General features: G+C 44.5%; 1 protein-coding gene across 1 annotated transcript in view; it reads left to right on the forward strand.

The window, feature by feature from the left end:
- tsnare1 (T-SNARE Domain Containing 1) overlaps positions 1-24772 on the forward strand; it is a 380158-nt gene extending 355386 nt beyond the window's left edge. The window contains exon 12 of the mRNA XM_075466546.1: positions 24251-24772. The gene's annotated coding sequence lies outside the window, so the exon portion shown is untranslated. The remainder of the gene's footprint in view (positions 1-24250) is intronic.
- The last annotated feature ends 211 nt before the right edge of the window (positions 24773-24983 follow it).

Below are 24983 nucleotides of genomic sequence, written 5' to 3' on the forward strand. Positions count from 1 at the left end.
TCCCCGGGCCTGGTCTCAACATCTGCTGTGGGTAGAGTACGCTCACAACTCTCTCTCCAGCTCTGCCACTGGATTGTCCCCCTTTCAGTGCGTCTACGGCTATCAGCCACCCCTGTTTGCCAGTCAAGAGAGAGGAGCGTCCTGTCCGTCTGCCCTTGCCTGTGCTCGCCGCTGCCGTCGGATATGGTCTCAGGCTCGAGCCACCCTCCTGAGAGCAGTTGCCAGCTACATTGCCGGAGCCAATCGGCGTAGAACCCCTGCTCCCGCCTACCGGGTGGGCCAGAGGGTTTGGCTTTCCTCCCGTGATCTGCCTCTGCGTGTGGAGTCACGCAAACTGGCCCCCAGATTTGTTGGTCCATTCTCTGTCCAGAGATCATCAATCCGTCAGCTGTCAGACTCCAGCTTCCTCGGTCCATGAAGGTGCACCAAACCTTTCACGTCTCACGGCTGAAGCCAGTTCATGACAGCCCACTAGTGCCTGCTGCACCGCCACCTCCACCACCCCGACTCATTGATGGTGGTCCCGTTTACACTGTGCGTCAACTGCTCCAGTTGCGGCGGCGGGGTAGGGGCATCCAATACCTCGTGGATTGGGAAGGCTATGGTCCTGAGGAGAGGTTGTGGGTGCCCGCCAGCAGAATTGTAGACCCCACTCTCATTGCAGATTTCCATCGCCTACACCCGGGTCAACCAGCGTTGAGGAGGGGTCGGCCGAGGGGTCCTCTTCGTTGCGACGCGGCTCCATCCACACCGGTGCCTGACCCTGATTCCGATCCTGGGGCTGGGGACACTGACCGGTCTGAGGAGTTCTGACCCTCCACCGGGTTCTCCCCTCCACCCGCCCGTGCTGGTGAGTCTGTTTTGGGATGTCTGGAGCCGTCCCTTGAGGGGGGGGTTCTGTCATGGTTCTGCAACTCTCTCTCCCAACTGGTAATTTTCCACTCTATCAGGCTCACCTGCTGCCACTTAACGAGCATTACTCTGCTGCCTATTGTCTTTAATTGACCCTCGTTAACAATCTGTGGCTATCATTGGCTGGCTCTTGTCACCTGCTGCCTTTCTCTGTCCATATAAACCTCAGTTCCCCAGTGCCTCGCTGTCAGATCGTCTGCAAGTAACACTGTTTGCTGGCTACTTCTCATCTGGCTCCGAACCTGTGCCTGAACCTTTGACCTCGACTCATCTACCGTCCCGGAAAACCTGACCTGTCTGTCTGAAACCCACCCTGATCTCCAGCCACGGTAATTCTGACCTGCCTTCTGCCTTGCAACTAAGAATTTGGATTTACCTAAACTGTGCTGCTGCCCTGCCTGATCTTTCCTGTTGTGTGTGTGTGTGTGTCCCAGGACCCAGATGGCTCGGACCCTCCACCACCGGCGCCACAGGACTCTTCTCAGCCACTGGGGAACGCACACACAGGCCCCAGATTCAACCTCCCAACTTCCTCTCCCCCTGAACCCTAAAATAAACTGTGATAAGTGACGCATCTGGGTCTCTCGTCTGTCTTTCTGACATCACCTTCTGGAGCTAAAATCGCTAATATTTGTTCAAAATGATCTAACTGGAAAAGGATCCTTGAAAGTTGATTGGAGAACTATGTATTTCTTTGAGAACTATTACTTAATCAATTAGTAAAAATTTCAGAAGGACCAGCAGCACACTAATCTGAAAGTAATCTTTTTAGCCAATGAACCCATAGTGACTCATGAGAAAGTTATCGATGTAGGATTCAATGAGTGAAGTACAGTTTTTTTTTTTTTTTTTTTTTAACGAGTCTGTTAAAGCAAGAAATCTTTTAGAGCAAGCGCCTTGTGGCGGGACATCTGATGGTAGAGGGCTTCATCTATCATTAATACAATGGATGGCTTCATCCATCATTGATACAGTCTGTGTTTGTTTCCACGGTTTGCATCTAAATTCACACAGTGGAACAGTGACAATATTTAATTTATGTTGTGTCACACTTCATTTACATGATCGTGATATGTTTCTTAGGGGTGGCATGGATCACAAAACTCACGGTACTGTTTGAGGTCTACGGTTTTATACGTGTTTTTTTTTTTTTACTTTTTTTAACTTTTAGCCCCATAATACACACCAGTGGAACACTAAAGATTTTACTACCAGAAAGCTAGTATTTTGAGAGAGAGGGAAGACAATGGATGATTTCAACATGTTTTACATTTATTACTCAAAAAAAGTGTCAAGAATGTTTGCTGCCATCTGGTGGCATCTACAGGACAACCACAATAGAAATGGGGAAAAAGTGACATACCGTGGCTCCAGCACCTTCAACATCTTTCTAAAGCCTTCAGCCTCCACCACGCTATAGGGCTGCATGTCCTTCGCAATGAATAAACCAATGGCTTTGGAAATTGATTTTGCTTTTGCGGTGTCCTCAGCCAGAGGCTGTTTAAATGCAGCGCTGAGTGTAAAGGGCTTTTTGGCAGGCTCTCCTCTCCTCCCCTCCACTGACACACTTGGGTGATGTCTGCGCAAATGGCCGGACATATTTGAAGTGTTTCCACTAGCGTATGCAAGACGGGTTTTGCAATGCTTGCATGTCGTAATCGTTCGATCCACGCTTTTGTTGCCAGCATCGGCCCGCCTTCACTACTTCCACTTGCCGTGTTTGTGCACGCCGCCACAACTCTTCGCTTTTGCCTCTTTGACGCGAATTGAAACCACATGCTAACATACGGGCTACAATGCGAACGTCGAACGTCTGGACACAAAAAAATTTTAAAATTAAAAAAAATTAAACCGTGGACCCCGTACGGTTTGCACACGCCCCGCCCCGTGAGAAGCAAACCGTACGGTTCGGAGCGTCCACCAAAACCGTACCATGCCTAATGTTTCTAGATACCTTTGATGGAGCAAGAGATAGGGATTCAGTTTGGATGCAGATGCTGTGGTGTATGGTTGGTTTGGCTGGGAAGACAAGCAGTTCAGTTTTAAAGAGGTTTAGTTGGAGATGATGGGCTTTCATCTATTTCGATATGTCAGAGAGACAGTCTGAGGCTACAGCTACACGAAAATGAAACGAGGGTTTTTTTTAAACCGAGTACAAAAATGATTGCGACCACACAGGAAAGCTTATGTGTCCTAATGGAAACGCCACGCTTGCTGAAAACGATGCAGTACACACGCCACACCTCTATGTGCGCTGTAAGCCACCCCCACCGGTTACACCAGAACAATAGATGAAGCAATGCGCATGCGTGTACGCCCCTACTTCTACCAGCGCGAAGCTCACGTTGTTCATTCAACAACGCCGCTGTAGTTAGCAGTGTCTGCAGCAGTGTTACTATCAATGTTGTGGGGTCCATGATGATCGCTGTCTGTCCTTGTTGTGTTGTCTTCTTCTTTCGGATTTTGAATGGAAGCCGCTTTTTGTTCTGGTCACTGACATATGTGTATACGTCACTGGCGTTGGCCATGTGGCTGTGACGCAGATGTAAACAAATCCGTTCTGGCTGTAACGATGAAAACGCGACGGCGGCGTTCTTAGATCTTCCCACTCTGGAACCCGTTCTCCAAAAATATCGTTTTGGGGTACTGGGAACACCGGCTCCATGTGGCCGCGACAGCCAAACGATAAGCAAAAACATCGGTTACAGTGAAAAACGTTTCCATGTAACCAGGCCCTGAGATTCGTGCTGAGACCGTGTGGTCGTCAGGTGGGAATGACAGATAGAGCTGGGTGTTGTGAGCATAGAATTGGTATGAGAAGCCATGTGATCAGATGATCTGCCCCAGTAAGGTGGTGTATATGGCAAAGAGAAGAGGTCCCGGTACTGAGCCTTGGGGACCCCTGTGGCGGGGTGGTGCACTGCAGAAGTGGGACCAAGCCAAGATACTTTGAACGACCATGTGTCCGATGTCAGTGAACAATTAATCACATGTGTGACTGCTGCAGTTACAGTAGGAGCTGTGGATTGGAATAGATTAGTAGGAACAGGGTCCAGTGGGCATGTCGTAGGACAGCTACATGTGAGAAGTTTAGACACACAGCTCTCAGTGAGAGGGGTGAATGAAGAAAATGATGCAGTAGGACTTCTGCATGCTGAGTTAGTGGCACACTTGTTTCTTGTAAGGTTCTGGTGTGGGCAGTTCGGTAAACTGTTTGCTTATAGCTGCCACTTTGTCAGTAAAAAATGAGGCAAAGGTGTCTGGTGTCAGATTGGTAACAGCCAGAACTCTACGAGGGTTCAGTAGAGTTTTGAAGGTAGAAAATAGTTTCCGGGTGTCGATAGTACTGTGAATCTTGGCAATTCCACAACCCCACACAAAAGGGAGTGTCACAGAGTGAAGTTTTAGAGATCGGAGGTTATTAAGGTTATGGTGGCGTTTGGTTCTGTGAAACCTTCTACACAAGCCGGAGACAGCAGGAATGTCATCTGTCCGTGCTTATCTAGTCCTAATTACATTCCAAATTAGCGCTTTCTTGGATATCATTGTGATGGTCACTGGTTCCTATTGTGGGAAATTGTTGTTGTCAGCTCTCAGATCAAATAACCATCGATGGTACTCTGCCAATAAGAGTACAGTTTGGATGGTTCAGTGGAGAACACCCTATTCATTCCCCTTGCTTTGGCTTCTTAAGTGTATCTTTTCATGTGGGTAGCCAGAGCTGTAAGTCTTTTTTTTGTGGTTTCCAGAGTGCTTGTTGTGTCTCTAAGAAGGTTCTTTCTTCATTGCACCTTTATTTTTCTCTGATAGCTTGCTAACCTCTCTGAGTGTGTGGCCTTGATCTTTGCCTCCAACTTCTTCTTCATGTTTGATTATGGCTTGGTACTCATTTCTAGATGGAAATAATGATGTATTACCCTTGACCTACTGGCTCCCCCTTGACGTAGCATTTTTGTTGTACCTCATGAATCTCTAGTTGTGATAGCAGATTCAATTTTCAAACATTAAAACACTGGGTTAAAATTTGTTTCTTTGTTAGTTTATATGTTGTATGTTACTGTATGGTGAAATATCCACTGGTTCCACATCCTTTGCATATATCCCATCTTGCATTCTCTACAATAATCCATGAATGTCTTGTTCTAATAGCCCACTTTGCATCATATAATTTCATATAAGTAGTACCATGTTTTAGAATTACCCACACTGTAAAAAAAAAAAAAAAAAAGAATAAATATGACATTTTCTGTAAAATGCTGGCAGCTGTGGTTGCCATAGCTTTACCGTAAAAAATACAGAGACTATATATAACACATCATGGTATGCTGGGCAGCAGTAAATGTCACAGCTGAATATTTTCATTTCATATTTTTACAGTAAATTACAATGAAAATAGCCGGATAGTCGAATCTCGGATTCAGGAGGTGCAGTGTGGTTTTCGTCCTGGCCGTGGAACAGTGGACCAGCTCTATACCCTCCGCAGGATCCTGGAGGGTGCATGGGAGTTCGCCCAACCGGTCTACATGTGTTTTGTGGACTTGGAGAAGGCGTTCGACCGTGTCCCTCGGGGACTCTTGTGGGGGGTGCTCCGGGAGTATGGAGTGCCGGACTCCTTGATATGAGCTGTTCGGTCTCTGTATGACCGGTGTCAGAGTTTGGTCCGCATTGCCGGCAGTAAGTCGGACATGTTTCCTGTGAGGGTTGTACTCCGTCAGGGCTGCCCTTTGTCACCGATTCTGTTCATAATTTTTATGGACAGAATTTCTAGGTGCAGCCAGGGCGTTGAGGGGGTCCGATTTGGCGACCTCAGAATCGGGTCTCTGCTTTTTGCGGACGATGTGGTTCTGTTGGCGTCGTCGGGTCGTGACCTTCAGCTCTCACTGGAGCGGTTCGCAGCCGAGTGTGAAGCGGCTGGGATGAGAATCAGCACCTCCAAATCCGAGACCATGGTCTTCGGCCGGAAAAGGGTGGAATGCTCTCTCCGGGTTGGGAATGAGATCCTTCCCCAAGTGGAGGAGTTCAAGTATCTCGGGGTCTTGTTCACGAGTGAGGGACGAATGGAACAGGAGATTGACAGGCGGATCGGTGCGGCGTCCGCAGTGATGCGGGCTCTGCACCGGCCCGTCGTGGTGAAGAAGGAGCTGAGCCAGAAGGCCAAGCTCTCGATTTACCGGTCAATCTATGTTCCTACCCTCATCTATGGTCACGAGCTGTGGGTAGTAACCGAAAGAACGAGATCGCGAATACAAGCGGCCGAAATGAGTTTCCTCCGCAGGGTGTCTGGGCTCTCCCTTAGAGATAGGGTGAGAAGCTCGGTCATCCGGGAGGGGCTCGGAGTAGAACCGCTGCTCCTCCGCATCGAGAGGAGTCAGATGAGGTGGCTCGGGCATCTGGTTAGGATGCCTCCTGGACGCCTCCCCGGTGAGGTGTTCCGGGCCCGTCCCACTGGGAGGAGGCCCCGGGGAAGATCCAGGACACGTTGGAGAGACTATGTCTCTCGGCTGGCCTGGGAACGCCTCGGGGTCCCCCCAGAAGAGCTGGAGGAAGTGGCCAGGGACAGGGACGTCTGGGTCTCTTTGCTCAAGCTGCTGCCCCCGCGACCCGACCCCCGGAGCAGCGGAAGATAATGGATGGATGGATGGACAATGAAAATATTTTTAACGGAAGTGGGTTTATGGTAATTTACATTAAAACAACGGGATATACTTTACACGTAAATAGAGTCTCTCAGTGATAAAAACACAGTGCAACAGTGAAATATATAAGATATAAAAGTATAACTTTGCAATAAAATACTGCCAGATTTGTTTGCCAGAATTTCATTGCAAAAAAATATGGTAAAACACACAATTGCACACCAATGTACAGACTATGATAAACCTTGAGAAAGTCTTTGAATTTATCTAAAAAGCAGTTAAAAACTTGATATTACCAATGATACTTTACCAAATAGTGCTGAGATCTTCAAAAAGCAGTCCTGTACACACTGCATATGAAAGATAGTCCATCGTGGAATAAAGTTTGCTACTTGCAGTGGTAGATAATTGTTGAGAGCAATACATCTATGAGTCCAGACTTAAGGGAAGTGGGCATTCAACATGGTTCAGTCTAACAGAGCAAGAAGCAGGAAGTATTTTTGGATGGGTGTGGATTTGGTCATTCACAACCTTAGTCTACAATGTACTTCCCTTTAGGTGATTTTCTCAAAACTGAATATTGTGCATCTGGATCAGAATGGTGTAAATAAAATGGTGTGATACACAACAAATGCACTCAGAGGCCCAAAGTGCAGACTTTAGTCTGCAATGAAATCCCCCCCAAATGTGTGAATAAGTCTAACATACCACTAACTGCCTCCCCCTAGAAATTGTGTTACCTAAGAAATAGCCTCTTTCAAGTTGACCACGTGGGTTTGATCAGAGTTTATGTGCCCTTTTGTAAGACTCAATGGGCATCATACAATTTAGATTTGATGAAGGAAGAGAGAGGAAGGGAGTGTCGTAAAAGGTATGAATGTTGAGGGCGAGAAACAACCATAAATAGGGAAGGCCTGGCACGCAGACCCAGACTTCACAATGTCACAACCAAGGCAACCAAGAAGGATCAGTGCTCAGGAGGCTTTAGCAATTCAACAGAGCATGTTGGACTGTGAATCTGATGGTGGAGATGTGGACTTCGCATTTCAGAATGGAAACGTAGTCACAAGCCCCTTTCACACTGAGGAAGAACGCGCGTTTAATTCGCGAATTTGGTGTGTCCGCTGTTCCTTTCACACTGACGATCCGGGCTGGGGTGTCAACTCGATTCGCCATTCGACCCACGTCGGACCCTAATCTTTTTGCCGAGCAGAATTTGATGTGAAAGCAATTGACGCGGGATGGACGTGGGCGTGCGTGACGTAAAGACAGGATGGACAGCTGATCAGAACAACAGTGACAGGTGAGGACAAGTTTCAGTTCAAGTTCTACTCTGCAAGTTCGAGACATTTTGCAAGATGGCCAACTGGGAAGACAAGGAGGTCCGCGAGCTCCTCAGCCTCCCAAAAACAAGTCCTCAAGGTGTCCCGCCATCGTTGGTTTGAAAAATTTGATGCAGACAGGTGTATTTAGGCCTACCTCCAACGCATGGGTTGTGCCTACGTCATTGTACACGCCCAGCATTTTATGTGTTTCGTGTGACGCTCTGCCACTAGGCAACGCCCCCTGAACTCAGCTTCAGGTGGTACGGATCACCTAATACGCCAAGCTTTCACATTGCTCGACGCGGGACGAAGTGGCAATTTGGACCCGCGAAGGTAGCGGATCTCAGTGTGAAAACAGCTACAGATTCGTCAAGTGATAGGATGCGACTGCTCTTGCACCAGTAAATCCTCCCCTCCAAAGACACACCAGGAGATGGGTGGTCAAGTATGTGATTGAGCAGGGTAGTTCAGACACAGAGGCCACGTCATTACAGCCCCCCTTGTAATAAAAAACAAAAAATTGCAGATGTGGGCATTACACCTGAATTCACAGAGAAGGCGAAATATGGCTTTTCTGCTTATGAAACTCCACAGACAGCATTCAATGGATCTGGAGGGCCAACAGAGTTTGCAACACGCAAAATCACGAGTCGCCTTTAAACCTTCCTGTGTTTGTTGGATATGTTAGCCCAGTTCTTTCATTGGAAGCCCAATAACAAGCTGGAGAAATCTTAAGTTAAACAAAGTACTTATTAGTTATCACAGGTAAAGTAGCAGCGCTGGACTCGGAGTGACAGAGCTCTCTCAGGAAATCCATCAGACCGAGCCCCGATATCCGGAAACATTTCATATTCATGTCCACCTTTATCTCACAGAGGCTGTACTTACACTCGACAGAATATAATGACATGAGCAGGCCAACCACGTCATTGGTCATGTTCTTTGGATGAGATAAACAATGTGTGTGTGAGAGTGTTGTTTTAGGCGTGTATCTACTGTACCAGACCTATCTGACAAGATGGAGAAGCTTCATCTGACCCATTTATTTAGTCTAGTTATGCTATCTTAGAGTCTTGGACAATTTAAGGTCATACATTGTGTTTGTACGAGCAGAGTGGAAAAGTACAAACGAGGACTAAGGTTATTCAGTAAAATACAGAATATGAATACATAATGTCTAAGAACAAAGCCAATTATAACAGATATCAGCATGTTGTTGACCATCACAGACTGCACAGTCCAGGAGGGCTGTGGAACAAATCCCAGCAGGCAGATGAGTGTCAAGCCTTTTCATGGTGCGCGCCAGGCCAGAAACGTCATTTTGACGTCACACGCCGCCCGCGCCGTGAGCGACTATAAATCTAGCTTTAGTGGAACTGAATATTGGCTTACCACACTTGATGATACATGGTGTAACAGGCTTCATCTGCTAGACACGTTTCTTCTACGTGGTCGAAGAGTTTCTCCTTTTTTTCATAGGCAAGAAAAGGAAGCACCGTATCTCTGACATCTTCTGATCAGCCCTCCAACTCTCCTCTCAGCATTTTCAGATTTGTGGCAAAACCCTTTTGTTCTGCACAAACGGTTCACATGAAGTCAAGAAGCTGTTTTCCCTTTTTTTATACACTGGTGAGGAAAGTCTCTTTTAGTGACACCCCGGTGAGCTCCTGAAAGTGAACCATTCCATCTTTTTCTTTGAACAAGTACTGTCCCTCCAGCTGGGATTGTAGATCTGTGTCCTTTGTTTATCTCTTTACGTTGGGAGTAGTAGGCACACTTCATGTTTTCACCTCTTCTGGGTGAGAGTTGATCTGGCTGCTGAGCAGATTACATTTTTCTTGCTCCTGCTTTTGGCTTTCTGGTGTCCCAGTTGCTGGCAGGAATTTCACGCCCCACTTAATGCAACCATACGTGTCCTGAACTGCTGCCCTTTGTTCTGCTAGGGCAGGGGTCAGCAACCCAAAATGTTCAAAGAGCCATATTGGCCCAAAAAAACAAAAACCATACCTGTCTGGAGCCGCAAAAATCTAAAAGCCTTAAAAGGCAACATAGACTGTCAATACATAAGCTGTATGCCTAAGTATGCTACAAATACAAAATGAACATTCATGATTTAAAGGTTAATTTTCCCTGCAGCGCATCCTGGAGAGAATTACGCACCACGTGACTACTGATGTACGATAGGCCTATTGCTGCTTCAAGTTTAGCCTAACTTCCATTACAATATTAATGTGTTATGTTTTGTTGCACTGATTAAATTATAGATATACAAGAAGAAATACATATTTTTGGTGCCATCTTTTTTTATTTTGAGGTCTCCAGAACAAAAAAGTACATAGCCTCAGGCTATTTTCAGACCTTGTGGAAATGAAATGTTCTCTTCAAACGTCAATAACAATAGAACTCACTGTTCAATAACATTCAACAGAGCGCAAAAAACATGCAGCCTGTCGTTAAAACGCAGCTTGCAATTATAAAAAATAAAACGGCAGCCTTTTGAAAAGGTAAGTGCCAAGTTAAGTAGCCTAAGTCAGTGCAAATGAGTAAAATAAATAAAACAATCTTTTAATTCTCCCCCTTACTCAGCGTCAGACATTAAATACAATCGCAAAGGAGTAGCGCAGCCTGCAATTAAAAGGCAGCTTGCTTAAAAATTCAACAGTCAGTCGAAATTAACTAAATTAAAATGAGACGGATAGGCTAAACTTCGATTTCTGTGCATTATCCTCTTCTCTTTAGTTCGCAAATGCCACGCAGTCAGTGCAACTGTCAAACGCAGCAGCATCCTTCTCTTCCCCCCTCAGTAACAGACACGTAGGCTACGTCATCGGACCTGAGTGACAAAACACAATAATTGTGTCATTCCAAATATATATATATATAAACTGACAAAATCAGAAACCCATTCATAAAAACAGACACTTTGTTAGGCCTAAATATGCGCCCTGAAGGGATTGTGCTTCTCAACATCGGGCATGTAAGATGTAACTTTAATCTTGACGCAGGACTGCAAGCTGTCATCTGTGAGGCGGGTGCGGTATTTGGATTTGATATAGTTCATGTTTGAGAAGATCTCCTCGCACATATATGTTGATCCAAACATGGATAATACTGCAAATGCGTATTTCTTCATGTTACTATAAGTGTCGGGAAGAGCCTTCCATGTTTCAAACACAAGTTTCTCTGGTGTTGGGAGGCTTTCAATTTCGCTCCATTTGTGGTTTTGGGCAGCATGGGCTTTCTGGCGGCTGACGTCTTCAAGCTCTGCTGTCAATTCAATTCAATTCAATTCATTTTTATTTATATAGCGCCAAATACAACAAATGTCATCTCAAGGCACTTAGATAGTAAGTCCAATTCAAGCCAATTGGAATTCAATTAATTAATAATAATCATAATTCATAAAATAATCCAATTCGTTCATATAGAGCCAATTCAAAAACAATTTCCTAGCTAAGAAAACCAACAGATTGCACTGAAAACTTTTTGTTTTTTGGTCCAATCTCCCGTCCTGAGCGTGCCTGAGGCGACTGTGGAGAGAAACGACTCCCTTTTAACAGGAAGAAACCTCTGGCAGAACCAGACTCAGGAAGGGTGGCCATCCGTCTCGACCAGCTGGGGTTTGAGAAGACAGAAAGGGGGGGGGGGGAGGGGGGCAGGGGGCCACCGCGACGGCGGCACTGTAACACCATTCAAAGGATATCTGTTGGAACAGGGAAACACGAGTTAATGACCACAATAATATCACATATACATAAAGAGAGTAAAGTGAGGAAAGGTGTGACAGATGAGGCCCCCCAGCAGTCTAGGCCTATAGCAGCTTAACTATGGGATGTTTCAGGATTACCTGAGCCATCCCTATTCAAGGTAAACACAAGAAACTTGTGCTAACGAAAAAATAAATAAGTAAATAAATAAAGGACCAGACTCAGTGAGTAATTCCCTACACTCCCTATATAGATCTGCTCCTCACACCACAACAACCATCTTTTTACAGCCACAAGCTACCTCAGCCTCTCACCAACTGCACACCAGTCACAGCGGGGTGGGGATGCAAACCCTGGTTCGGGTAGGGGGTAATGAAAGTATAGAAGGTGCCAGAGGTGGAGGCAGGACAAGACACACTAGCAGATACAGCAGACAAACTCACCTAAACAGTCCTATATTCACTAAAATACCAACAAAAACAAAGCCATACAACTCACTCTCACCAACTGCACACCAGTCACAGCGGGGTGGGGATGCAAACCCTGGTTCGGGTAGGGGGAGAAATAAAAGAGGTAAGATAAGCGGGAATGATCTTTCTCGCAAAAGCTTGTCAGATTTTTGAATTTGGCAACCCACAAATCTTTGTCAGCTATATCGGCCATTTCCATTTCGAGGTTAGCTTGATTTACTCCTGGGAATGTTTTCAGCAAGGAAGGGTCAATTTCCAGGGGTGTGACAGGGAAAGACAGGGTCACTTTTTCCTTTCGGAACTTACTAAATCTTCTCCCAAATGCAGCTTGCATGTCAACGATTGCACCTTGCAAATAATCACTGTTGAGTGTGTGATCGTGATGGGCGTCTTTGAACTCTCTCAGGGATGAGAAGTGGGAGAGCGCGCCTCGTTCTACATCCCTGGCGAATCCTGTCAGCTTGCGCTCGAATGACAAAACGGCTTCCAGCATTTGAAGCGCAGTGTTTCCCTGCTCCTGGAGACTTTTATTGAGCGTGCTTAGGTGACGTGTCATGTCAACCATGTAGTGCAGTTTTTCAAGCCACTTGGTGTCTTCCAGTTGTGGGTAGTTCAGGTCTTTGTTTTTCAGGAATGTTTTCACGTGTTCTAAACACGCAACAAAGCGACGCAAAACTTCGCCCCTGGATAGCCAGCGGACTTTGTTGTGCAGCAGGAGATCCGCATATTCGCTGTCAACTTCATCTAGCAATTCACGGAACTGGCGGTGGTTTAATGCTTTTGCGATTATTTTGTTCACAATCTGGATGACAAGGTTCATCACCTCCATACACTCCGGTGGGAATGTTTGCGCACACAGCGCCTCTTGGTGCAATATGCAATAGAATGCAACCAGATTCCGATCCAATGCTTTCTGTAGTAAAGTCACAAACCCCTTTTGCGACCCTCTCATACTCGGTGCACCGTCTGTAGCGACTGAAATCAGGTGGCCAGTGTGTATTCTTTTGTCATTTAAACACTGCAGCACAGCCTCACAGATGTCCTCCCCCCGTGTTTGGCCTTTTAGTGGTATCAATTCGATCATTTCTTCTTGCGGCCCATCAGAGTTCACGTACCTGCATAGCAGAGCTGTCTGTTCGATATCGGTCACGTCACACGACTCATCACAGGCAATTGAGAAAGCTGGAGCAGAATTGATGTCCTTGATTTGCTGATGATTGTTTGCCATTTTAATGACCCTTTCCTTCACTGTTTTTGCGGAGAGAGGCATGTCTTTAATTTTCTGAATGATCTCGGTTTTGTTTTTGAAGTCCGAATATAGGCACTCTGATATTTTAATGAATGAATCCTTCATGTACTCGCCATCGGTGAATGGTTTTCCTCGCTTTATTATCTCCCGGGCTGCAACAAAACTTGCAGCAGTAGTAGAGTTTGGAGATGCAATCCACTTCTTCAAACTGTTTTTTCGGCCCTCAAATTTCTCCACCAGCACTGCAATTGCACCTTTCCTCTCAGTTCCAACTGGGTGATCGGCAGCAAATTTAGCATGCTTTAGCTGGAAATGTCGCTCCAAGTTCTTCTTATTTGACAACTTCTCATTGCAAATCAAACATGCAGGCAATCCTTCAGCATTGGCAATGAAAGCGAAGAGTTCAGTCAATTCTTCCTTAAACCCTCTGTTCTCATCAGCAATCTTTCTCTTTTTGCCTTTTGAATCCATGGCCCATCACTCACACACCTGTTTGTTTACAACTCACCTGTGCTGTTTCGCCGGCTGACGCAATTTTGCTATTTGGCGCCATTCTGAAATTCGGTTTTTTAAATATATTTACAGTTACATACATTTCTACAGCATAAGAATGTTTGTGTCATGTTTACCCCCTAAGAAACCATATTTGAAAAAAAAAATTAAAAAAAAAAAACAAAAAAACATCTTTTTCCATTTTTACACATTTTTGCAAAAGCTCCAGGGAGCCACTAGGGGAGTGCTAAAGAGCCGCATGCGGCTCTGGAGCCGCGGGTTGCCGACCCCTGGGCTAGGGTTTCATCTGTGTCATAGCCATCTGATTGCACTTTGCGCCTCATTATTCTTAGTGATGAAAATGACAATTTTTTTTTGTTGTTTTGTTTGTTGGTTTTCTTCCCCCTTGTCCTGTCCAGCAGTATGGCAGCAGAATTGTCATCTGAATACCGTTTATGCCAAACACATTTGCTTTGCGAAGGAATGTAAAGCTCCCCTTGATGCCCAAGAACTGCTTATTTATTTTTATTACAATACTTAAAGGTAGGGTAGGAGATCCTGGATTGTGAGTCCAGCGAAGCTGCATTTTGAAAATACACAGGTAAAAAGTCCCAACCCTTTTCTTCACTTTCCCCCCGAAGGCACGCCTCTAGAGTACATGAACGCGCACGAGCACGAAGGTGCACGAGCGCTGTTCTGACAGCAAGCATCGATCGTTGCTGTATTTAGTATTTAGTATTTAGTAAATGATAACTATACGTTTAATAATGCTAGGTGCTAGCCAAGCTGGCTCTAGTTTAGCTTCCTGCCAAGCTTCTGCTTCTGGACGCGTAATTCGTTCACGGAGCAGGGTACGCGCACAGGGGGAAGGAGGGGGAGGGAGGAGCAGATTGCAGTTTGATAGACAGCATCAGTATCCAATCATTGTGAACGGTCCGTTCAGTATGATTGGATAGTGTTTTTCCTAGATTGTACGTTCTAGAGGCCACTAAAACTTTTCATATTTGTGTGAAAACTTTTAATTAATTGGTTGCAATGGGGGTGTGAAGAGTATCTCAAGCAATATGTAAAAAAATGTTCCAGAAAAAGATCCCCTACCCCACCTTTAACATGTGATAGTGCCGAATCGGACCGGGGGACAGGGAAGAGCAAAGAAAAAGAAAGGGAACAGAAATAGGAAGAAACAATCATAGAAAACAATGAAAAATCAGACAACCAGCTGCTACACCTGTAAAAACAAAACAGAAGACAATCCACGACCTCTGTGGGGAATCCAGCCTTAGAGCCACCAGGAGCACCTGGAGGCAGACAAGCAGAGAACAAACACACAAACAAACAAAAAAAAAACACAAGCAGCAGCAATCACATATAACACAACTGTGGATACAGATGACCTTAAACCATAGGACAACACAACAACTGCTTAGCGAGCATGGTACTGGGCTAATGAGCGTGTGTGTGTGTGTGTGTGTGGGTGTGTGTGTGTGTGCGTGTGTGTGTGTGTGTGTGTGTGTGTGTGTGTGTGTGTGCATGAACATGCGATACACATGGCACAGGTCCCACATATAACCGTGCTCAGTTATGAGTGTATAAGTGTATAGGCCCACCGGCCCCACCAGGCCCCCGCCACCCAGACATGGGCCGTGCGCTGGACCCAGGCCCCACGAGCCCAAGCCCCCCAAGACCCCAGCGGACATATCTGGGGGCCAGCAGCCCCCCAGCCACCACAGACTCCGAATCAGCAGAACAACTCCTACTCTTGGCCCCTCCTGCCCCAGGCAGCAACCAGGCAACAGGGGTGAGGGAAGACCCCTCCCCTCCCCTCGCCCCCTTGGCTCTCCAATATTTTCTAATAGTTAGCAATTAAAATAAATGACAATATTTTCAATTCAAGCTTATAACTGTTTGACCAATGAGCGCTCCCACCACATCAACTTTTATGACATCTTGCAGTGTTTATGTTTATGCACTTGGCAGACGCTTTTATCCAAAGCGACTTACACTCATATCCTAGGTAGGCAGATAGTGTAAGGGCCTTGCCTAAGGACCCCTCCTGGAGGTAGTACTTTTCATGCAGGGGGGAGGTCAGGATTCAAACTCCTGGTCACCCACATGAAGGGCAGCAATCTTACCACGACACTATTCAGTCGCACTGACTATGGATACTTTGTAGCTATTTTTTTAAGGTTAGTTTATTGGGATAAGCACTTGGCCTCTCCACCTTTCCAAACACTGCATAAAGCCTTCAGGAAACTTCTCCTATTGAATCTGGAATCTGTCAAAATATTCTGTAACAGCAAGTGGGTGAGTGAGCAAAGGGGAAAGAGAAAGTGGGGAGCATGTTGATGAGTCTGGAGAGGTTAATCGTGACTGCTCTAGGTTTCATCACTTTCTGCTGTAAAACAGAAATAATTCAGTTCACAAAATGCATTATCATGGATCATTCAATAAATGTATTTGAAATGTACTTTTTGTACATTTTACTTGCTTGTTTTGGAATCGATACTGAAAGCAAATCGGCCTCTTGAATAAAGTTAAAATCCTCAGTGGTCTCCACACCCAAGGTCTGTAGTGTATTTGTGACGATATCAAAAACTGAGGCTGGAGACACCTTAGTAATGGCACATCTTATGATGCCTTGGTCTGCGTCATAGGCTGCTGAATATGGGAGAGTGAGTAAAGCACAATGAATACCAGAACAAGAGCACAACAGAAACATTCTTTGGTTTGACAACACCCTGTGTTTTAGTGGAACCATTTGATGTCTGTCCTTTAGAATAGAAAAGAAAAATACTTTATTCATCCCCCAGTATGGGAAATTCAAAATTAGTCAAGTAGCTCAAGTAGTCAAGTGTTTGTGTGCTGATCAAACTATGTCAGAACTTTCCTATTATTTCTCCCGATGTTTTCCTGTTGAATTTTTAACATGATGTACTGTAAGCCACATTTCAAGCACCTTTTTCTTGCTGATAAATTTTGAATAATTAATGCAGTGGATACATGTTATATTTAGCCGCTAAAGCTGCTTTAGTCACGATGAAACACTGAAAGAAGCTTATTCAAATGATTTAAGCTAAGTTGACAACACAAAGCTGGAAATCAGGAGTGCTGTCATGATGTGACAACATATATATTGAAAAAGGCCCTGATATTCAGCAGGATGGGTTTCTTTTCAAACAAGAACAATTAATATAGTCGTCTCTCTCTTAAATTTTGTAGCTTAAACAAAATATTTCCCTGTAACATGAAATTGACGAATGCTTTAAGTTCTGGTACCGGACATGTGTTGGTTTATACTGTATATCAGACGTATAGTATTTTGCACTGTGCTGCAGGTCTGAATCTCTGTCCATCGGAAGCATAGATCTGAGCCAGTAAAGGGGAATTTGTGGATTGCTGCCACAGTTCTTTGTTCTTTGTTGCCTTGTATCGTTAATCCATGTCTCTGAACAAGTGTGACAATAAGCTCTCTGTCTGAACAGCAATCCTCTTAGACGAAGCTTTGTAGGTAAACTTGCTTCATGCAAATTCTCAACCCCATTAGCTTTGAGGGACTAGTGAGCTGCATTGTGATGAATGGCCAAGTGAGTACTTGATTTAATAGGGTTATTTCACATCTTCTGTGGGGAGACATAAACAACAAAGTTAATGCAAGACATTTGTCACTGACGTCCTCAATCTCTCTACTCAAAGTAGAGAAGTTTCTTGTGCTTGCAGATGTGTTACTTACTTATCCTGTTATTTGAGAAATAATCGGAAGTTTGTTTTCTTCACTGATATGAAATCATCATTTTCATTAAGCTTTAATTGTTTGAACATTTAAAAACATATCGTGAAAAGGTCAATGGAGGAATTCAGAAAGTGAAGTGTTGTTTTCATTAAAGAGTAAAAGAAATTCGAAATAAAATAAATCCTTATTTATCTTTCTCCATGCAGTCAGCTTACTGCAAACTTTGTTGAAGGGGATTACTGACTTGGGGGGGTGGGGGGATAAGACTCTGTCACTGCAAAGTGGAAGACAACATACTGTGACAACGGTGATCTGAGGTTGCTGCCGACTCCTCAAGCTCCCAGCTGCGGAGGAACGATTAGCCAGAAGTTGAGCAGAAGCCTTTAAATGTTTTGTCATGACCTTTAATCCCCAATCCAATCAAAATGGCACCTTTCCCTCTGCCTCCCAACGCTAGCAAACTCTCAACTGTCTGTTCAGCTCCCAGCATGCACTACTAGCAGCTTTCTACATGATCAGAGATTAACTAAAGCTGACTGATTACCTTAACAGGTGAAACGGGTGTCATCCAGTGGTTGACAGATTGAAGCTGGAACATATAGCAAGAGCCATGGCAATGAGACTCCTCATACTGACATATTTGAAACAGACCAGGGTTTTTACGCTTAGTAGCCTGATTGACCTGGCTACAAAAGAGATGATACAAAAGAGACGAAACTTGTCTTCGGTCCAATCTCCCGTCCTGAGCGTGCCTGAGGCGACTGTGGAGAGAAACGACTCCCTTTGAACAGGAAGAAACCTCTGGCAGAACTAGAACCAGGAAGGGTGGCCATCTGCCTCCACCAGCTGGGGTTTGAGAGGACAGAAAAGAGGGGACAACAAACACTATAACACCATTCAAAGGATACCTGGAAAGGTGTGACAGATGAGGCCCCCCAGCAGTCTAGGCCTATAGCAGCTTAACTATGGGATGTTTCAGGATCACCTGAGCCATCCCTAACTATAAGCTTTATCAGAAAGGAAAGTTTTAAGCCTGATCTTAAAGGTAGAGAGGGTGTCTGCTTCCTGAAGCCAAACTGGCAGCTGGTTCCACAGAGAGGGGCCTGATAACTGAAGGCTCTGCCTCCCATTCTACTTTTAGAAATTGTGGAAACCACAAGTAGACCTGCAGTTTCTATCCTTTGAATGGTGTTACAGTGTTTGTTGTCCCCCCTTTTCTGTCCTCTCAAACCCCAGCTGGTGAAGGCGGATGGCCACCCTTCCTGAGTCTGGTTCTGCCAGAGGTTTCTTCCTGTTCAAAGGGAGTCGTTTCTCTCCACAGTCGCCTCAGGCACGCTCAGGACGGGAGATTGGACTGAAGACAAGTTTCGGTGCAATCTGTTGGTTTCCTTAGCTAGGGAATTGTTTTTGAATTGGCTCCGTATGAATCGGACTAATTTTGAATTTAATTCATTTGATTTGATTGGACTATGATTTCAATGAATTGAACTCCAATTGGCTTGAATTGGACTACTGAATTGAATTGAAATCACCATGCACATAAACAGTACAGGGTGCCAGTCGCAGTGAACACTTGCATCCCTTTGTTAGCCATCCAAGACTAACATTTTATCCGTCCACCCATCGATTTTAATTTGCTTATCTGAGTCGCTGAGGCAACAGGTCCAGGAGAGAAACCAAGACATCCCTCTCCCCAGCGACACTCTCCAGCTCCTCCTGGGGGATCCCGAGGCGTTCCCAGGCCTGGAGGGATATATAATCCCTTTAGCGAGTCCTGGGTCTGCCCTGGGGCCTCCTTTCAGTTGGACGTGCCTGGAAAACCTTCAAAGGGAGGTGTCCAGGAGGCATCCTAACCGGATGCCCGGACCACCTCAGCTGACTCCGTTTGATGCGGAGGAGCAGCGGCTCTACACAAAGTTCTCTCGGGATGGCCAAGGTCCTCCCCCTATCTCTAAGGCTGAGCCCAGCCACCTTTCGAAGGAATCCCATTTCAGCCGCTTGTATCTGCGATCCCGTTCTTTCGGTCACGACCCAGATCTGTGACCATAGGTGAGGGTTGGAACAAAGGTGGACTAATACATTTTTATTTGGCATAATTTGTCCAGTCTGTATAGTTTTTCAGAACTAGTCCGTATAAAAGAGTTTTGCAGCCTCAAGTTCAACATTTTACTCTTTCTGCAGCTGGAAGTGACCATATTTGGACTGAAGGGTGGCAATGAAAATCCATAGGACAAATATACATTTTTAAGGTCTAATACACAATTAACTGTAGAGTCGTTGTAATAATGAAACTGATCAGAAAAAAATAATCAAGCTAATGAGACCATAAAGACTTGTAAGCATTTCATTAGAGTGGGAGAGTTTTGGGAGTCAAAAACCATTAAACCACTGGTTTAATGTAAGTGTCTGTTTGGCTATATTTGTTTATCTAGTACCTGTTCGTTAGGTCTGACAACACTATGAGGTTTCAGCACTTCAAAATCAAAATGATCTTAAAAACTGTGAGTGAAAGCAGGTGCTCTCTGTATGAGCAGGCAGAGTTTGGATTTTCTGGTTAACCCCATGGCCTCCGATCTTTACAAATAACTATCTCCGCATGTGTGTTTCTCTCTTCCTCTGCTCCCACTCACACCCTAAGCACACTCAGACAACTATCTACCATGAATCAGCGCTATCCACCTCCTCTCCTCCTAAACTGGCATCCCTCCAGTCGGTAAGAATTGGAACATTGTGCAGATGGCCACAGAATCACCAATCTGACGGATGCCTCGGGTCTTTTCATGGACAGGCTCTGCAGTGATGTCATGTTCATTCTCCTGTCAAACTTCATAGTGCTCTCATCACTCTTCCTCTTCCTCCAGCTATCTCGATTTTCTCCCTCTGGATGTATTCTCACCTTCTCATACTCACCTTTTCTACATCACATTCAGTGATTACCTTTCACTCCAAGGTGGTCTTTTCTCGTTTTCCTCTCTCCCCTGGGAAACTTTGTTGATGATCATTGCTGATGAAGTGAATGAAAGGCACACAGCTCTGATATTTTAGGTTGTATTTTATTTGAAGTAGCTATCTGTTAGTCTGTAAAGTAGCATTATTGTCTTTGTGCCGGAGTTCTTTGGGAGCTTTTTCACCAGTCTTTTGCTCATTTTGTTCGATTTTACTGCTTTTTCTTCACATTTTTCGGACGAGTATGTAAAGTGTTGCTCAGCTAAAATAATTGTAATTTCCTTTCTTTATCACCCAGAGTTTAGAAGCCAGTGAATCAAATCTCAAATCTTAAATCTCAAATCCTTGGGAAAAATAAATTTGTTTTTCTTCTTCACTTAGTTCTGTCAATTTAATCATCTTCACCAGTTATGCCGGAGTGTCTGAACAACATTCAGTATGAATGAAAATAACAGCCGCATAAAAGCAAACAAAAGAGTGCTGTGTGAGTGTGCGTGTGCATACAATGTGTGCCAGGGTCAGCTGTATGTGGGTTTATCTCTATCTCTTATCAAGAGCATAGCTTTTCAATTTCGGAACAGGATTCCTTGTTTTCTCACTCAAATATCCTACTGCTCTCTCAAAACTCTGCCCTCACACTGAAGAAGTCCCGGCTTGTATGCAAATATGTTCTGCTTGAACTCAGAACTCTGCTCCTCCTCTCAGATTAAGGCAAGGCAATTTTATTTATAGAGCACAATTCATACACAAGGTAATTCAAAGTGCTTTACAGCTACATAAAATCTAGCCTGGCGACGCCATCCTACGTACTTCCGCCCAAAGATTTTGGCTCCGCACATAGTCTGGCCAAATCCCCCTACCTCGGTTCGCTCAGTGTTTTGCCAATCAGCAAACAGTTGCGAGTGGTGACGTAGAACTCACGCGCGGAGTCCATTGTAGTCCATATAATTGTAGTTCAACCGCAGCGGAAATAAACATGGCGACGGAAGAACGCCAGAAGCTATCTATGAAGTTGTCTCAACTCTGGAGAGCATTACACAATTAAAACAAGAGCAAGAGGAATGCCTCGTCAATTTTGTTAGTGGCAAGGATGTCGTAGCTCTCCTTCCAACTGGCTTTGGGAAAAGTTTGATTTCTCAAATGGTACCGGTCTAATGAAAGCGGATGTGGGAAGCGTGATTCGCGAGCAAGCATGAACCTCGGCGCATAACCTACGTCCTTTCTAAACATTACTCATTGGTTAAGGGAACTCCAATGAATTTAAGTTGCTGAGTAAGGTCCCACCCTCCATGGAAACGGATTCCTCTTGGATTTTTCCAGACTGTTTGACGGAGTCAACAGTCGGCTTTCGCCCAGGCTACATAAAATCACAAGAAGGCAATAAAATCATTAAAAGAAATAAAAAATAAAAAATAAAAAACCCATTAAAAATAATCATTAATGAATTAATTTAAAAGTGAAGAGTGCAGATAAAATACTTTCAGGTGTCATATGCACAGCTAAATAGAACTGTTTTCAGCCTGGATTTAAACATGGTCAGAGTTGAGGCCTGTCTCACATCTTCTGGAAGACTGTTACAGATTTTAGGAGCATCAAACTGAAACGCAGCCTCACCTTGATTAAATCGTCGTATTAAAGTAAATCGTCACTGCCTCCTGGGTGTGGCCGTTTTACTTCACAGAGTGCACTTCAGACTGGACTCAGCACATCAGTCTAACCCAGCATGGATAACCCAAAGCATGTTACCATATTTTTTTTCATTGAGACATGGCTGCAGGAAAATATCAGCTCTCTACTCAAAGACTATCCGGGCAGACAGAGACTGCAGACAGAGCGGTAGAGAAGAAGCATCTCTGCAGCCCAGATGTTGAACTGTTGGCTGTGAGTTTCTGTCCATGTTGTCTGCTGAGAGAGTTCACCTGTGTGCTGACACTCTGTTATATTATTGTTAGCTAAGTTGTTGCTAAGTAACAAAACCCCCAAACCCACTGATTGATTTAGATCAGAAAAGCTGGGATCACAGCACAGAATGGGAGAATGTTTTGCTACATGTTAATAGCACTGTAGCTTTCCATTCATTTTCTAGACCTGCTTAATCAAATTTGAGGGGGCAGAGCAGAGCCTATCCCAGCTGACATTGGGCAAAGGGCAGGGTACACCCTGGATGTGTCGCCAGTCCACCACAGGGAGACAAACAACCACTCCTAGGGTCATTTCAAATCACCAATTAACTTAACATGTATGTTTTTGGACGGTGGAAAGAAGCCGAAGAGAACCCACCGATGCACAGGGACAGTACAAAGTAAGAGCCCAGGTAGGATTCGAACCAGGAGGCGACAGTGCTGACCACCACACCACATCCTGGTCTTTACATAGCAACAAAGGGGGAAAAAAAATTCCCATGACATCGATGTTCAGAGGATATTGTGAACCTTTACAGTTTGCCAAACTTAAAGTTACTTTTCACATGTACTTGTGCTTAAGTTACAAATACAAGTCTGTGTTTATATTTGTATGTGTTTAGCTCCTATCTTGTATGATCTTGAATATATCCTCACAACACAATCTCCCACACCATCCGCGTTGACAGATTATCTGGACTGCTTTAAATCATATCTCTCTGGTCGTATTCAGCTGGACCAACACAAATTATTTGCATCCCAACCATCCCTCCTCTCTTCTGATGTATCCCAAGGTTCTGTACTTGGACCTCTCCGTTCATTATCTACCTCCTCCCTCTGACAATATTGACAATATTTTCTGTTAATATGACATTCAACTCTGCTGCTACATGGATGACACCCAGCTCTACCTGTCCACCGAACCCACCTCCTCCCTCCCGCCCACTTCCCTCTCCGGAAAATCTGAACCTGGTTCTCCCATGACATTCTTAAACTTAACAATGACAAAACTAAGGTCTTCTCATTGGCACTGAATCTACCCTCTCAAAGATAAATAACTTCTCTGTCTCCATTGAGAACTCCTCAGTTTCCCCTTCCCTCCATTTTAAGAGTCTGGGTGTCATCAATCATTCCAGTACCACATAAATAATGTCACTCGCTCAACTTACTTCCATCTGCGTAACATCTCTCAAAAGATTTCAACCTTTCTCAAAGATGGTTTCTAGTTTCTTTCCTCAAAGTATTTCTCCAGGCAATCTGGACAATGGATGTGACTCTGCCATCAGTCAGATTTCCATGCATGTATATCTTGGCCAACATTTTCTTTTGGGAACCAGCCAATGTTTATATCTTGTTTTATTATTGACAAAAGAATGGTAGAGCACTGGATTGATTTGAAAAGTTTTGATCAATCTTCATTTTGTCGGATAATCAAACACCAACATGTTTGGTCTTTATACCTAAAGAGCTGTACTTACTCGCATGTTTCCTGTTGGACATCTATTAAAGGTAATTCAGAAAAAATGATACGCATTGGCCTTTCATGTACTGGGCCAGCCTGCTCATTGATGATTAATGAACCGCTTCCATCTCCGGCACTCTGAACTCTGGCCTGGACTTAATTAAAACTGAGACATTGACCCCTAATCATAAATTACTTCCTATAACCTCTGACACTTTTAGGAAAAAAAAAAAAACTCAATTGTTTCTAAACAATTAATTATTGACAACAGAAGCACAGAACAGATCGAGGTTCTATAAGAGTTATCTATCCTCTGCGTGCCTCAGGAAGACTGAAGGTGTCATCACTGAACGCGAGGTGCTGGTGGAGGAATGATGTTGGTAATGGGTTACTGATGTCTGCTCTGCTTGTGTTTTACAGGGAGCTGCTGTCATTACAGCATCAGTGCACTACTCCTGCCCAGTCTGATCCCTGACCTGAGCAGCTGGTTTCCAGTAGAAGGAGCTGCTCCGCAACATCTCTCTTCCATCATCTCCGGCTCTGTTAACCTGTGCATCCATCAAGGGACGGAGGTCTTTCACAGTATAACCTGTCTGGACCTCTCATGTAATCATCATTGTGTTTTTTTTTCTTTTTTTTTTTTCTATAAATAGGAATTTATTGAATTGAACCAGATGGCCAACTGCAGTACTTCCTGCCTCCTGTTCTGAAGGGGTACTAGTCCGTCACACACCTTCGGCTTCTATTTACAGTAATACATGAAAAACTCAATGAAAATCAAACAAAGCTTCACAGAGTCCGTCTTCACTGCTCTTAACTGTATGCTCCCTTTTGTTTAAGAATTTTTACAAAAAATGAACGTGAATTTTGCCAGATTTTATTGTATAGTAGTCATTGTTGTTGTGTTTGATGATGGTAAGTGTTGTTAGACAAAATATTTATCCTGAAATAAAGTTAAGTTAAACAGCAAGCAGAATTCTCTGGTTGTATTTGTCTCAGCTTGCAGGTTTTGGGTTTGGGTTCTTGTTATCTAATTTAATGTTCCACTGCTTTCTTCTTGTTTTTTTTGTATTAGTTTGGCTTTTGTTTTACTTTTGTTTGGTGATCCGTCAGTTTTTGCGCTGTTTCCATGTTCTGTGCTCCACGGTTATTT

This window comes from Odontesthes bonariensis, chromosome 5, assembly GCF_027942865.1.
Source record: "Odontesthes bonariensis isolate fOdoBon6 chromosome 5, fOdoBon6.hap1, whole genome shotgun sequence".
Lineage (NCBI taxonomy): Eukaryota > Metazoa > Chordata > Actinopteri > Atheriniformes > Atherinopsidae > Odontesthes > Odontesthes bonariensis.